We start from the raw sequence: 16171 nt of genomic DNA, 5'->3' as shown, positions 1-16171 counted from the left end.
ATTTTTCTTGTGTGTTTCTAGCCATTAAGGCTGGATCATCCCATCTTAACCATCAGCATTGTACTGTGTGACCAATGACACATAATCAATCTGTTAATTTATAGGTTTTAATTGCTTGTAGCTGTATTTATTTTTGGAAACATTTTAAAAATATAATTAGTAGCAGAGAAATGCATCACTAATCTATGAAAAATTTGCAGATAAGAAAGCAGTTGATATTTTTAACTTCTTTGTTTTGTACTAGTGGACTACACTGTTGCAATAGCACTCAAAATATTTTGATCTTCAATAGCTCTACATCAATAGTTTCGTGGGTTTTTTCAGTTTTCAATAACAATTTGGGGATTTGTCCCTGCTCTTTTTCAGGTAACAGTGCATGCCACCTTCCAGCAATGCAAGGCTCAGCTATTTCTACTCAGTATGTTGCAGGGAATATTATTACCTGTGCTTCAGTCCCTGCTTGTCAGTCTCCACCTTAAGTTCACCTCAAGAGTAACAACGATACGTGACTATGCACATATACTGTAAAATAAATCACCTTCTTCATTAGTATAAGATAAATCATATTCTTCAAATCTTCTGAAAGATGTTCTTCAGCTACAAAGCAGGCACCTTTCAAAATCTTTCTTTTTGGTAACTCAGGGAATAAGTTTTTTCCCATGTGCAACACCAGCAAATGATGTCACTTTCTTTCACAATACCTTGAGGGTACAAAGGGCAGAAAATAGATTAAATAAGGGGGTAGGTATTTTGTGTTATTAATATAATTGAAATTTTCTTTATTTGGAACTCTCTGATGTGGGAAATGAATTGTGACTGGGAAGTATCCACATGAACCAGTGAGTAGGAGCATCCTGTAATTCCTTTCATGTAACAGAATTATAAAATTGTTTGGATCACAACAGATCTTAAGGGTTATTTAGTGCCAGCTGTTTGTCTTCCATGCTTTGTTTCTGAAGCTGATTTACATAAATTCACTTCTAATTAATAACTGAAAACTCTACCAAATGGTATTAGGTAGATAAAAGATTTGTAAAATTTTGATATAAGCAATATATACACCAGCAGAGGAATAGAAAATAAGAATAATTCACATAAATAATAACACTAACAGTACTACTAACAATAGAGAATTTCAGTTTCAGAATTTCTTTTTAAAAGAAAAAAATGGGTTTAGCTGCTTTTCAAAAACAATGACTTGTGTCTTACTTTGATTAAAATAGGACTCTGGAACTCAAAATTGCTTTTGGAATTTTTCTGTGACTCGAGATCTGTTAAGACTGTCACCTTCCTTTTTTGTAGAGATAGAGATCCTCACAGACTCCTTTGATGATATTACATTCTGGTATAGCAAAAGTCTTTATAATTATTGCTAAGCTGGGGCTATACCAGATATGCTAGTTGAGAAGTTGAATATAATTTTAAAATTATCAGTTCAGTAGAACTCAGTGGCACCCATCCTATTGCTTTGTTGACAATATGAGTTGTTTTTCCACCTAAGATGAAGATTTTTTTTTCTCTGGCCCACTCTCTGTTTCATTTCAGCCATACTGAATTTAGCACTTGATGAAGTAGACACTAATTTTTTTTTTTTTTTTTGCTGTATTCAAAATGCCAGAAAACACTATCAAATGTTCTTCGATCTCTTTTCTTTCTGTTTGTGAATATCCCACTGTGTTATACAAACACAGCAGGGATGAAAGCTAAAACAAATGCATATTTGTGTCTAGAGTACAAAAATGTGTATTTATAGATGAACAAACCAGGTCAAATCTTTCACAGTAAAAAATAAATTAAACAGCCATTTGTCAGATGAGTATCTGGAGACCATTATTAAGAGTCAATAGAACTGATCTTAAAATGGGGGAAATATTGTCAGGGGAAAATATTTTTAATGACATTTTGTGTTTATAAGCACACACAGACACTCACATTAAAAAGACACCAGTCTGGTTTTCACACTGCGCTGCTGCTCTGAAATGAATCACTCACAGCTTTGTATTAGTTAGGCTGAGCAAGACAAATAGTCTAGAAGATTGGTTTAACACATATTAACTCATTTATTGATTAGATGTACAAAAACATTTCCAATCAATAGTGTATGAGTGAATATCTTTGCTGCAGCAGATCACAGGGAAAATTATTTTAGAATTTAGAAGGTACACCTTATTTGAATTGGTTTAGGAGAGACAGCCATGCAGAATTACCTAATCCTCATCTGCTTAACTCAAATACAGAAATATTTAAAAAAAATTAGCATACCAGGCATACAACTATTCTTTGGTTTGTTTTCATCTAGCATTCTTGAAAGAAGAAAAAGGAGAAGTGCAGTATATATAGAAAGTACAGGTTTTATGCAAGAGTGTAATTCTTACTCAGGGTTTAACTAAGATGAAAGATCAGGAAAAAGTAGTTATGACCTTGGCCATAAATAATCAGGGTTTTTGGAGGTTTGGCCAATTCTGAAGTCTAAAAAAAGTTCTGTTCTTTTAAGCATGTAAATAAAATAGAGCTCTGAAACAGCAGAATATGCCAAAAACTAAAGGGAATAAAAGCTAGTAAGAACACCTTTTTGAACCATCAAGGAAACACCAGTAGCTTGTTTTACTGCACAGTGAGTCAGCAGTCAGAGGTGAGATTTAGCTCTAAGTTCTTCATATTTACTGCTAGTATAGAATTTGTATACAGACGCCTTTCTTTAAGGAACTTTCTAGTATTTTGTCTTTGTACCCTGAGGTGAAAGCCTTACATGGGCATAGCACACTATGATTTTCTGTTTTATGGATTTTATTCTTGTTATTTAACATGTGAGTACCCAGAGCTCACACCCATTTCTACTAACAGCTTGCAAGTGATTCAGATTCCTAAATAACAGAATCTAATGCTATTTCACACATCCTAGGCTACCCAAGACTACAGGAGCAGGCAGATAAGGCCTTGAATCCACAAGAAACTCGTGCTCTTTTGGAATGCCAATTCAGGGCCAGACGTAATAACAGAGTATAACAACCTCCTTTCTTTTGGCAGTTGAATGTTACCCTGTTAGTGATATTTATTAAAAATAGCAGGAACTGGGTAACTGTTTTTTCTCTTCTGCTTATTTATGTTCTTTACTGTCATCATGGTAGCATATGTTGCTATGTTTTGTCTTTAATTAATCTTCTTTTTACTGCAGCTTTTTTCATCCCTTGGCAATCTATAAAAATATAGCTGCTTTGAGAACTATTACTAAAGCCCAGTTATAACTTCAATGAGTTTTTCTTACTTATTGCCATAATGAATTGTTAGAAAGTATTTAAATATTTTAAACCAAATTTTGATCAGTTACTGGCCTAAGTCTGAAGTAAAATCAGTGCCCTTGAAATGAGGAGCTGAGTGTTGGAATAATACTATTGATTGCTCCAAAAAGGTTTCTTGCAATTCTCCTTGGTGAGTTAGTTATTCAAGCAAAGATTATGCTTTCTTATTGATAATTTTCTTCTTCTCTTTTTCCCATTTCATTTGTAATTGCCTTTTTCCACACTCTCCCTAGCATTTCATTTTTCTGTAGTCCATACCCAAAAACCAAAGGCATTTTGCATCTCTCTCTTTGGGGAGGGAGGGAGGATTATCTCTCCCTTTAGTATTCTCTTTTTTTGGGAGCATAAGTACATGGCAGGTGAGGTTTTTTCAGTGTAAATGTAGTAGATTTAGTACCTAATTAAAGCCTCTGAAATTTTGAATGGGGGTGCATGCAACTTATTTTTCCATATACCCTGAGAAAGTTCATTTTCTCTGTTTGAATTTCCTTTTCTAGCTGCTTTAGCATGGTTCAATTTTATTCATTCTGTAGAAAACCCTATTATATATTTTTTAAAATAAAAATGCATGAAGAAGTCTTTTTCTCTATTGTCTAATTACATATCCTTGAACTTATTAAAAGCAGACTTCTCACAAAAGTGAGAAAACAGACATGTAAGTCTGTGGTTCTGGTACTCTTCAGTAGGTTTATTTTCAGAGAGTTTGACTTAACATTTAAAAACATATGTAATTGTGATCATACTTTGTAAGGGAAGGAAACACCACATGCTCAAGTTTTGCTATAATAATCATGCTCTGTGAAAAATGAACATACATATGGAACCTCATTTTCAATAAGCAATTACTTAGTTTTATATTATATTTGAAATTTATTTGTATTACAATAACTCGGAGGAGTACAGATTGAGATATTTGCTGCTAACTACAAATATACATTACTGTGTGGAATGACAGAGGGAAAGGAACTTAAAAAAATTGTTTATTGTTAGCCCATGAATAGAAAAAAGAAATCCTAGATCTCTGTTTACTTCCAGTAACTTTCTTCCTCCTGTTCATTGAATAGTTTTGCCCATTTTAGTTTTTTTGAGTATTTTCACGGTTTTTAAGTTGTTCTACAAAATGTAATTCTTTAAACCAGCAGATTATTTTTGAAAAATTCCTGTCATTCATTTTGTTGCTCTTATTTTATTTCATTGGACACTGATATACCACCCAACCAACAGACCAATATTTTTATTGCCTGTTACAATATTGAGGAGATTTTTTAAAATATATTATTTCCCCAGTATTGAATTGGGAGTAAATTTTTACTGATGCATAAGCATATGTAAACACCAAGATTTAAAAATGCTTCCATAATCCTACAAGCTTACAAAAACCTGATCTTTTTGTCTGTAGCTCTTTTGGTAAGAAATTGAGTGGAAGTTAGAAGATCTGGTTTCAGATTTATGTTCTGTCACGGATCCCCTGCATTTCATTTAAGGACAAAACATAGCTAAAGGTCAACTTAATCAGGGAAAAAAAAAATGGAATCAAGTGATTAAGGTATATTGAGATATCCTAAGACGTATTGATTTGTTGTGTTTCAGGCTTCAGTTTGAGCCAGAGGTAAATGCAAGCTCTTCCATCTGAGCTCAGGGTTGGAGTAGTGAGACACAAACCCTACATCCCCCCCACATGACTGCAAGCTATGAACACCTGGCATTTCTTCACCACATCGTTTGAGAGAGCCTGTTAAGCTCTTCAGGACACATATTTGACCATCCCTTCCTCTCTCTCTCTCTTTTTTTTTCGTTCTTTTCGATTGGAGGAGGCTGCTGTGTTGATAAGGGCATAAAGTATTTGCAAAGTGCTGGTTGAATAGAACTGGCAAGAGAATATGTATTTTCTCAATGTAGCATAGAGATATTTTCTATGACATCCCCAATTTTGCACTTATAATGAAGGGAAAAAAAAAAACCCAAACCAACCGAAAAACCCCTGAGAAAATAGTCTTTTCCATGCAAAGCTGATGGCTGGCTCAGGGAAAGACAGTCCATATCCTGTTTCAAACTACTTATTATAACAAGCAGTGCCATCCAAGCCTTCCAGATTGTCCTGCTCTGAGTCACAGACACAGCAGATCAGTTTTAGTCTCCGTTTCCCTCTAGACCTTGGTTGATACTGGAACTGTTGGTGGCCCAGAGCAGTAGCACAAACTGTCTTCATGTTAAGTAAGAGCTGCAGGCTGCATCAGCACAAAAACCTTACATAAGCACCTAAGAATCCAGGGTGAAAAAACTTATCAATGAATCAAACCAACAGGGAGGGCAAGGTATACCAGTGCCTGTTACATCAGTAACTTCCTACGGAGACTAAGCCTTTGTCTAACAGAAATAGCTTTTTCCCCAGCAAAATCAAGGAGGCTGGTACCTCTGCAAAGCTGAGGGCTGTGTCCTTCACTGAGACACTGAGATGACATGTTTGGAATCCACTGTTAGAAGGAAGGAACAAACAGCTCTTTGTTTCTGCATCTTCCTATAGACATTCTCATAAATAAATATATAAATGAAAACTCTCCACAATTAGTATAGACTAAGAAAGCTCTGTGGAGGTTGCTAGGCAGCCAAGGCCAAAGGAATAGAAAGCAGGCAGGTCTTTGAAAAACAGAATCAGTGACTTGTGGGTTTTCTGATATAATGATTTACTCAATTGTCTTTTTTCATAAAAAAGAGAAAGTAGATTTTTTTTTTTTCTTTTACAAATTAACAATTTTTTTAAAAGATTTGAAAAAAAAGTCCCGTTTTATATCTCATACCTAACTGTGTTTTGAAGCTATGAAATTTTATGCATGATTATTGTTTATAATCTTTATTTATTACTGATACAGAAATTTGATGCATTATATAAAGGCTATAACTTGAAAACTATTTATCAAATTAATTGATTTTTAAACTTTTTTTCAAATTTTAATTTTTACTATGGTGTGCATGTAAGACTCTAGAAGAAGAAAGTTTCCAGTGCTGGAAGGAATGTCTTGCCCTCAAGAGGTATACACAGACATGTTGCACTGTCACTAATGACAGGAAACGACCTGAATTCAACCACCTTGCCCTCTATGGTGTATGATGAAGCTACTCATTACAGAAATACAGAAGTAACCACCCCCTTGCTATTACTGCTAAGTATGCAAAATACAGGCATTTCTAACAGGCAAGGCAAGGCTGTCATCTGTAAGATTAGGTGATCACATTATTGGCTAATTGCTGCCTTTGAAATCTCTGTTTTTATTTGTTCCTTAAAAGTCTTCTTGAAATGACTGTGCCTTCAGCAGTTCTGCCACACCTACATATATTGAGGGGGCACTGCAATCCTACAACTCCCCTCCCTTCTCAGATTGTGTGTGACAGCTCAAGATCCTGGTTAATCTACCTGAGTTATTCACTCTCAATGTCATCAATTGATGTCTAGAGAAGATTGAACTGCTGCGTCACGGTTTCTCAATCTGTGTTTCTTCCACAGGGTGGATGCTGTGGGGGGGTCCAGGCAGCTCTGTGGAACAGTCTCCAATGGGCTAGTAGGATGAGAAGGTCCAGGGGTAGTTTGGGAAACGAGGAGAAACATCACCTCCCGAGACGGTAAACCTACTGAAAAGGTAATTCACGTTAGGCTTTTGTTATGCAAGTCAGCTTTTCAGGCTCCATGGGTGTGCTGGAATGCATGGCATCAAACTGGTAGGGAAGGAGAGCACAAGCCTTTGTTGTTGTCTGACTCTTCATACAGCATCCCCTGAATATCTCTCCCAAGTTTCTTAAACTATGCTGAGTTTCAATTACTATCCCCGTGTGAGAGAGAATTTGGATGCTGTGTCTTACAGGGCTTTTCTTGTTTTCCTGTGGACCTGTTAGAGAATACTAATCACAAACTTGCAGTAACTTTCCAAGAAATTTATAGGAATTAAAATTCTTTACAGGAATTAAAACCCTGAAAATGCCAGTTTATAAACCCTACAATAATTTAGAACAGTAAAATGTTCTTTCACAGGGAGAGCTAATAGTTTTAAAAGTACATAATCATGTTGTATTGGGTTCTTTCAATTTCACCTTAGCTACTGTGCTTGTGGAGACTCTCTTCCTAGCCTGAAGCTTTAACTATGGATATTTTTGTTCCCAGCATCTCTGAAGTCCAAGAAAATGTGCAAACTAAAAATCTGTCATCCCTCAGAATAACTGTAATGCTTTCTCCTTCATGTTAAAAGGTAGAGTTGAGCCATGAAGCATCAAAACATTTTCTGCTGTCCCAAAAGCCTGGCTATATGGTGTATTTTTGAGCCCAGTTAACTTATCATATACACACATTTCCATGCTATACACACATTTCTTGGTTCTCAGCTAAAATAAAGTTTGCTGAACAAACAGATTTTGTTCACTCATCCTAAACCAATCATTTCCCATGGTACGTTTTGAAATATCTGACAGGCTGACTTGCTTCTTCCCTTTATTAATGTGCCTTAATGTATGCAGAGTGCAAGAAAAAATAACAATGGGAAATCACACTGGTAGAAAATAAAGTGGGATTTTTGATGCAAAAGTTTTCGTAAGGAGCTATTCCCACATCCCATGAGACACCGAAAAACCATAAAATATCATTTAATGGGGAAATATTTTTTCTTTGCTCAGTATAGATGTTTTGGCTGGTTGAATACTAGGTTAGGCTTTCAAATGTGTCTGGGAAATACCTTCCTTTTGTTGCTGATGATCTCCCTGACATTCATTCATTAAAACAGTTCAGAGAATCTACTGCTACAGTTCACAAAGTTGTCACAGAAGAAATGTTTGATACAAGAAAAGGAGGCCTTGTTTCCTGCATTTATACATGTGGTGATAGTTTTCAGCTTATGATCTACTTTTCAACAACCTAGCTTCTCCAGACCTAATTTGGTTTTCTATTATCTAGTAGAAATGAGTTCATTGCCTTTTTTTAGTGAGGGCCCAGTAGTCTTTACGAGAAATTACACCAATTTGTCTTAGGTACTTTACTGTAAACAAAGACAGGAATAGCTTGCTTATGGTCTGAGATCCAGAGGATCCAGTGTCAGTACTTTACTTTACTTTACACCTGTGTTTCAGGTGTCTTGGTTGCATTTTTCTACCTGAAGTGTGGGTGGAGTCTCATGGAACGTCTGTATTATTCCTTTGCTGATGCTTTAGTGACAATCCTTTGTGATGGGGAAAAAGGATCTTTGCCCAATAGTTAATGGGTGTCATTAAAAGAGCTTTAAACTAGAGTTGAAGGGAGAAAGGGATAAAACCAAGCTCACTAGTGAAAAGCCTGGGGGTAGCATGCAAATGTTTGTGGGATGGTGTGCTAGCAGGTCCATCAGTCTGCTCAATGATGTGGTGAGCACATTTGAAATGCCTTTATACTAATACACACAGCATGAGCAGTGTAGTGGAGTTGACCCTGGCCAGGTGCCCAGTACCCACCAAAGATGCTCTGTCAATCCCCTCCAAAACTGGACAGGAGAGAGAAAATATAAAGAGCATTTAATGGGTTGAGATAAGGACTGGCAGAGATCACTCCCCAAATACCATAATGGGCAAAGCAGACTCAAACTGGGGATATTAACTGATTGCAAACAATATTCAATTAACTTGTTGCTAATAATATTAACTTATTGCTAACAAAATCAGAGCAGGGATAATGAGAGGTAAAATAAATCCTAAAAACACGCACCTCCATCCCTCCCTAATTCCCAGCTCCACCTCCCCCCATCCAGCAGTGCATGGAGACAGGGAATGAGGGTGATGACCAGGTTATCCTGAGTTGTTTCTGCCACTGCTCAGGGAGAGGAATCCTTCCCCCAGTCCAGTGTGGGGTCCCTCCCAAGGGCGATGGTTCCCTGTGAACTTCTCCATTCTGAGTCCATCCCACAGGCAACAGTTCTCCACAAACTTCTGCAATTTGAGCCACAAGAGCAAGTGCAGGATTCTCCACTGGGATGGGTCAGTGTGGTTGTATGTACAAACCATGGGAAGAGTCTGGAGAGCAACCCTGCAGAATGAGATAGGGGAAGTGGGACAGTGGCAAAATGAATGTGCAGTGTCCTGGTAACCAAAAGAGCCAGCTGTGTCCTGGGGTACGTCAGGCACAGTTGGTTGAGGGAGATTATTGTCCCACTCTACACTGCAGCCCCACCTTGAGTACTGAGTGCAGTTTTGGGCACCTCAAAAGAAGCACATTGACCTGTTAGACTCTGTCCACAGGCAACACACATGGTTAAAGGTCCTGAGAGCAAGACTTATGAAGAGCATCTAAGGTCACTTTGTTTGCTCAGCTTGGAGAAGGCTGGGGTGACCCCATTGCAGTCTAGATCTTCCTTGGAGGCGGCAGCAAAGGGGAAGGCGCTGACTCTTCTCTCTAGTGACCAACAACAAGACACAAGGAAATGGAATAAAGCTGCACCAGGGGAACTCCAGATTGGAGGTTCCTCACCCAGTGGGTGGTTGGTCACTGGCACAGGCTTCCCCAGAGAAATGGTCATGTCCCTAAGCCCGAGAGAGTTCAAGAAGTGTCTGGATGACGCTGTTAGTCACATGATTTACTTTTAGGTAGTCCTGTGAGAAACAGGGAGTTGGACTTGATAATCCTTTCAGCTTCAGATATTCTATGGTTCTATGAATCTGTCAGTGCCATAGAGAATCATTTGTATTTCAGGCTTTACTCTGGAAAAAGACATTACAACCCCTCAAGACAAATAGGGAAAGAAATTGAAATTAGAGGGGATGACATTGTGATATCTTCATCTGCAACATATTAAGTGAAGTTTGAACTTCTCCACTCTTAAGACTTCCTGAGAAATAGGAAGCCTAATGGATTGATGTTTCAGTCTCTGATTCCCTGCTGAAATTGTGTTTCATGAGAACTATTCTTGAAATTCCATTTTGACTGGAGGTAGAAGAAGATAAGAGTTCTGTTTTAATATAACTTGAGATCTTGATGTTAAAAGGTAATTTATATTTTCAGTAAGAGGCTTTCATCTTCATTGGACTCTAGTGATATTGATCTGATATCAGTACTAAGTATATATCCTTGAATTCTGACCAGATTCTGCTTCTAGTATGAATGTTTCACAATGTCCTAGCAAATAGAACTCTTTCTGTGCATTTCTTGGTCAGTTTACAAGTGGCTGCTGGGCTGGTCTGTTTGATCAATATTTTCATTTGGTACATTTTAAGATTAATGCAATCACTGTTCCCCTTTGAGGGTATTTAGAGTAAAGTCATAGTAGTCAATGCAGGGATTGGTTTTGTTTCCTGTTTTGTAACAGCTGAGGAACCAGTTGTCTTCCATGATTTATGGAAAAGTCCAAACCTTTCAAATTAAGTGAAGTGTATACAGCTTCAGAATTAATTGTGTTCTTAAACATAATGAAAATCTCCATTTGAAAATGAGGCATGCCCCAGAGTTCAAAACAGAACAGAAGAAATGAGATATTCAAATGAAAACAGAAGTTCTTTTCACCTAACAAATCCCATAGCTGTGTTTAGAACAAAGCCTGTCTCTTGAATGTCTGTGTGGGCAAAACTAGCTCTACACAGCTGGAGATTGATAAGACCACAGTCACAAAGCATGAGCATGCAAAACTGGCAGTACCCCTTGCTAGCAGGCAAGAAAGCACCAAGAGATCTCGAGGGTTTTGTCTTAGAAGAAAGAACCCTTAGGCAGAACCAAAGTCAATAACCCTTAAGAGTCAAATAGAGACAGGACAGCAGCAATTCCTTCAATATTTCAGAAAAGGGCTAAAGACTGTGACATGACAAGGATAGACCACTGGATCTCTGAAATGATCTGAGAAGTCAAATATGAAAGAGATGAGCTACTAGACAGCCTTCACCTGCATTACTGAATGCCATTTAAATGACTCTCTCCAAAGCTGATAACACTGTTTATAATAGTTTTCTTATCTTTCATATTTTTTTTGTTGAAACTTCTTGTGTGAAATTCTTCTTTCATTAGAAAATGGTTGAAAACCTGGTCCCTTTAGTGTGTCAGAATGCCAAATGATTCAGTCTCTCAATTTACTTCTTTATTTTCCTAATCTCTGTAGGGCTGGGCTTTGTTCACCTGCCTTTTTTTTCCTCTTATTTTTCCTCTGTTATTATGTAACTTCTTTCCAATTATTCTCCTCTTCGTTTTATAAATTATGATTTCCCTTTTCAGTTCTCAAGTTCTTTTGTGATAAGTAGCAGAAAACTGGTTCTGATGCTGAAGGACAACAGTTTGTGGTATTTACTCTTTGTAAGACTGGATGTTCAGGTACCTTCCTCTGAATATCGTGGTTCCTGCACTGTTCCAGAATTATGTCCTGCAATTTTTAACATTTCCTTTAACACAAATTTTGCTTTGACTGCAGTAGAAAAAAACTGGGTGTAGAAGAGTTGATCTGAATACCACATAGAATTATTTTTCCCTTATTCCCTTGACATATTGGGGATTTATAAAACATTAGTTGTTGATTTGGCGATATAAAATTGATAGATAACAAAAGATCAGCTTCAAACTGCTTTAAACTTTTACTTGCAAAAGAGAACATACTCAAGCTGCATGAAGGGGAGGGAAAGAATGTACTCTCAAATGCATCGAGTAGATGCATTTGAGAGTTTTTATTGAGATGACATTTGCATCTGCTGTAGATGGTGAGATCTCGGTGAGAAATTGTTGATATACCAGAAATCAGATGCATAACATCTTTTGTTTCTATCCAGTGTCTGATGTAATATTTATAATGAAGATAGTGAAATCTGAAAGATTGAAGAACTGAAGATTGAACAGTCTGGATTAGGCAATATGACAATTAACAAAGCAGATGAACACATCTCACATGCACAAATTAACTGACTGCAGCTAGAACTTCCCAGGACATTTAAATCTACCCAAACAATCTACCCAAAGTATCAGGGATGGAAGTTCTTCTTGTGGAACCTCATAAAGTGAGGGGAAGGGATAGAATTCATGTCTATATGGCCTTTGAGCAAGAGCAGATTGAAAGAAATATGCATGTGAATGAAGCATACTTGTAAGGTTAGATTAGAATGGTGATTTATGGAGGGTTTATTTTTATCTTGCAATGCTGTTTTCTTGCTTTACACAAAGCAAATCTCCAAATAATCTCAGATTTTGCTAGATGTAAGTTTTTTCTATGTAAGCCTGTCTTATGTTCAGGAGCAAGATGCATCACAACAAGCCAGTAGGGCTGTCTGCAGGGCTAGAGGTAAAAGGTCAGAAGAATATGTGTGCAGTGGAAAAGGAGCTGCACCTCGAGACACCAGAGCTGAGAGTGCTTCCTGCTGCTCTGTTAAGCATCGTTATGGGAACTGTGAATGCCAAGTATCAGCCTTTGGGAAGGAATTCCCTCTGGCAGAACAGTTCTCTGTTCCTCCTGCTTAGAAGCAGATGGCAAAGAGGAAGCCCACATCACCAGGCAGACCAGGGTATTCTGTGCCTCTGTAGGCTGCAGATTGCATTAATCCAGTAAGTCATTGTTCATTTCAGTCACACAGATATTTGAACTGACTTAGAAAAACCTGAAAATTATTTTGAGGGTAATCCCTGCACTTTTTACATAAAGCAAATGAGCAGTACAAATAAGGCTGATTTTATACCACATGGAACATAGCAGCTAAGAGAACTAAACTGTGAATATATTTCTAATATATTACAGCATTGCTGTTGCCAAGTTGGTTATAATATATTGTCATAATATTATTTCTGGTAATTTTAAAACATTGGTATGTTATGGCAGTGCCTTTGATATTTTATGAAAAGAGCTATTTTAACACAAAATAAAAGAGAGGTCTATACCATTCAGATGCTGCAATGAGGGAAGCAATATATTTAATCCTCTTGATTAACAGCTATTGTCTTCTATTTCTTTTAAAACTTTTTTTACTGGGTGAATCCAAGAGTATTTGTCTTCAGAGTCATTCACTCCTGTAGATACATGAAATAACACTATACACAATGAGTCTCTGATGAATATAAAAAAATATGCTACACCAGAACAAAAATGACAGCACACTGGTTAATTTATTTAATAACCAAGCAGCACAGACGTGCTCAACTTCTCTGAATATTGCATTCAAAAATGTGATTCTATAGCAAAATTTCCCGTTTAGAAGCAGTATAAGTGAAAATGAGTAGGTAATTTATCTTTGCAACTTCTGTTTGATCATTACTCCAGTCTTACAAAGACACAGAGATGCAGCATTAAGAAACTTACAGGGGGTAGAACCTCTTCCCTACTGATTTTGATGTGGAAATCTGGGCCATTTTCCCCACAGACAGCTCCACTTTGAATTTATTTTTGCATATATTTATAACTCTCTGAGGATCTGAGATACTACAATTGAATATTACCTTGAAACGTCTAAACAGAGAAAAGCTGTCTTAGTTACTGACATTGCATAGAGAGAGGCAGGGATGGTCCTGTTGCCAGTCCCATACACTGCCTTGAGAATAAAGCAGCACTTTTTAATGCAAGGGATTAATAGCTAAACCAGAAAATATTGTTCAGTGGTGTAAGCATCTCTATTTAGTTTTGCTAGGAATACTAAAGTTTTGGCAACATGCAGTCCACTATGTTTTGAGTTATAAGCGAGAGATCTTCCTATTTCTCTTGTCCTGATCTCTTCTTTGCATGTATTAAGTCTTGCAAGTAGCTGCTGAGTTCCACAATAATGATAAATGTTGTCAAATATCCACTAGTGACAAATCAGGGAGCCACCATAATCCATTCCTTTACTGCAGCTAAAAGTTAAATTTAAAATTACCAGTATGAGGAAGAAGGGCTCTGTAAGTAGAAATTGTCATTTGATACTGAATTGCTGATCATTTAAAAACGTAATTAAAGAAAAAAAAAAAAAAAAAAGGCGTCATGGTCCAAAAAGAAAATAGTGAAAAATGAGGCTTGCACACTAAACTGGATTGATCTGTGTTAGCAATAACAAATTCAAACTGCATATAAACTTTGTGCATCTGGGATGGTTGCAGAGGGAGATCAATGACCATTCTTTCTTGCATCAAATTTCTTATTTACCTGATTAGCAGCAAAAGAGTGAAAATTGTGGGTGTAGGTATTTGTGCAAAGCAATGACACCGTTGCTGTGCCTCTGCTATGTTGGAGTCTGGTGATCAGAGAGTGAGAGCTGATGAATCTCCTGAGCAGGGGATCAGAATCAAATGATACTTTGCATCCTTTCTTAACTCCATGTTTGTGAAGTATGGTTTTATGATTTCATTGCTATTTTCTTCTGTAACACTCCTAGGCTTTTTTCCTTCTAATGGTTCTCTTCAGACAAAATGCCACCAGAAATTTTTTTCTGATGACCTTTCCACTGTCCCAGTAAAACAGGCTGATGAGATTCAAATAACAGCTGAAGCCTAATAAGAACATCTGCATAAACAAGATCTACAGTCATTCACAATAGATGTAATTTTTTATCTTTTTGTTTACTATTTTTGCTTGATTAAAAACATGATGAGAATAAGGTCTTATAAGGTGAAAAGAGAAATCAGATTTTCATGGGGTTTAATCTGATGTGTGAGAAATGTAAAGCTGATCTTCTATTTAGGAGTGCTTTGCTTGAACTTATTGGCATGCATCCTCCTTTCCACTTTGCTAAATGTGTTCTTCAGCTTCCTTCATTTATGAATATGGAATATTAGACATTATTTGTCTTGCTAAAGTTTCATATATTCCTGAGCCAAGTGTGAACAGAGAATTTTATATAGTAGAGAATAATGTGGGATTTGGTGAGAATTTTGTAGTTAATATTGTAAGCTATGCTGTCTATAGAATGAAATAACAAGAAGACTTTGTTCCATCAAACTTAGAACTGACTTCCTAACAAAAAGTATTCTAGGTTCTCATAGGATATCACATATTCATCCCTCTATTTTAAAATTATTAATATAATCATGGAACATGTAAAAACTAATTTAGGGATCACTCACATGAGAAAGTTTGTTATTATAATGAAGGATCTAGCTTCCACTTTTAGTCTCAGAAACAGATTTCAGCATGTTATCCAGGCATTTGCTACTTCTGGTCTCTAAAGTACTCACAGAACAAACAAGAGAATAGGGAAAAGTGAACATTTTCAGAACACAGTGGACTATGGTGAACATAGCCTGATTTGAAACCTCTTAATTCTGAAGAAAAGTCACTCTCTGACTTTCAAGAGGAATGTTGGAACTTTGCCTTTAGAATATATTGCCTGTCCATTCAGGTATATGAAGATATATACTTGAATTTTTGTTTATTTTGCTGCCATGCTAGCTTGGACAGAAAATTATTGAGTGTTGATTGAATTGTATGTATGGATTTTGATGATTTCCAAATTACTACACGAAAAGGAGATAAACTTCTGACATGTTGTAAACAAGTGAAATGAATATAGGATGGGCGAATTTAGAATGCAGAATAGCTGGGGTTTTGCTACAATACTTAAGTTTTATTTGGAAAAAAAATATTAAATGCCAGTTCAGAGGGAAATTTTAGAGCCGTTGACATATGGTGCTTAGAACCATACCTGCCATGCTGTCATTTCAAAGACATCACAGTTATTATCTCCAGTGCCATGCAGAGGAAAAGGACAAATTCAGTCTCATTATTATACATTATATATTTCAAGTTCTTCACTTGAAAAGGCTCCATATTCCCTAGTCATGCCTATGAATTAAGTGCATGTAAGGAATTACATTGAACTGGATGTATAGACAAATATGTTGATCCTTACTCTTCTTTATATATATCTTTATTAATCATTTTGAGCATTAAAAGGAAACTAAATTTATGTGGTTTGTAAAAGTTAATTTAGATTTCTTAGCT

General features: G+C 36.6%; 1 protein-coding gene across 2 annotated transcripts in view; it reads left to right on the top strand.

The window, feature by feature from the left end:
- LRRC4C (leucine rich repeat containing 4C) overlaps positions 1 to 16171 on the top strand; it is a 90344-nt gene that overhangs the window by 31544 nt on the left and 42629 nt on the right. The window contains exon 2 of one of the 2 annotated variants that reach the window (XM_059849265.1): positions 6802 to 6934. The exons of the other annotated variant lie outside the window; for it this stretch is intronic. The gene's annotated coding sequence lies outside the window, so the exon portion shown is untranslated. The remainder of the gene's footprint in view (positions 1 to 6801; positions 6935 to 16171) is intronic. 2 annotated transcript variants of the gene reach the window in all.

Source organism: Haemorhous mexicanus, chromosome 6 (assembly GCF_027477595.1).
Source record: "Haemorhous mexicanus isolate bHaeMex1 chromosome 6, bHaeMex1.pri, whole genome shotgun sequence".
Taxonomy (NCBI): domain Eukaryota; kingdom Metazoa; phylum Chordata; class Aves; order Passeriformes; family Fringillidae; genus Haemorhous; species Haemorhous mexicanus.
Note: the sequence above shows the minus strand (reverse complement) of the source record. Positions and strands in the feature narration are given on the sequence as shown.